This window comes from Engystomops pustulosus, unplaced genomic scaffold (assembly GCF_040894005.1).
Source record: "Engystomops pustulosus unplaced genomic scaffold, aEngPut4.maternal MAT_SCAFFOLD_495, whole genome shotgun sequence".
NCBI classification, from domain to species: Eukaryota; Metazoa; Chordata; class Amphibia; order Anura; family Leptodactylidae; genus Engystomops; species Engystomops pustulosus.
The window spans coordinates 17,501-17,758 of NW_027285374.1; positions in this window are offsets into that span (position 1 = coordinate 17,501).

The window sequence follows — 258 nt, forward strand, 5'->3', positions numbered from 1 at the left end:
TCCCTGCACTTTCACGCCGCCGCGTGGGGGGGGGGGGTGTTTGGACAACTTCGTCTTGAACTAAGGTATTCTCTCGCTGGCTAAGAGAGCGTCGGAGCGGACCTCTGCGCGCCGCCGGCGGCGCCCCCCCCCCCCCCCCACCTTCTCTAATAAACCTCGAGGGGTGCATTACTCGTCGGTGGGCTTAATTTTCGGGGGTGGGCTTAATTTTCGGGGGCGGGCTTAATGCTCGGGGGGCGGGCTTAATGCTCGGGGGGC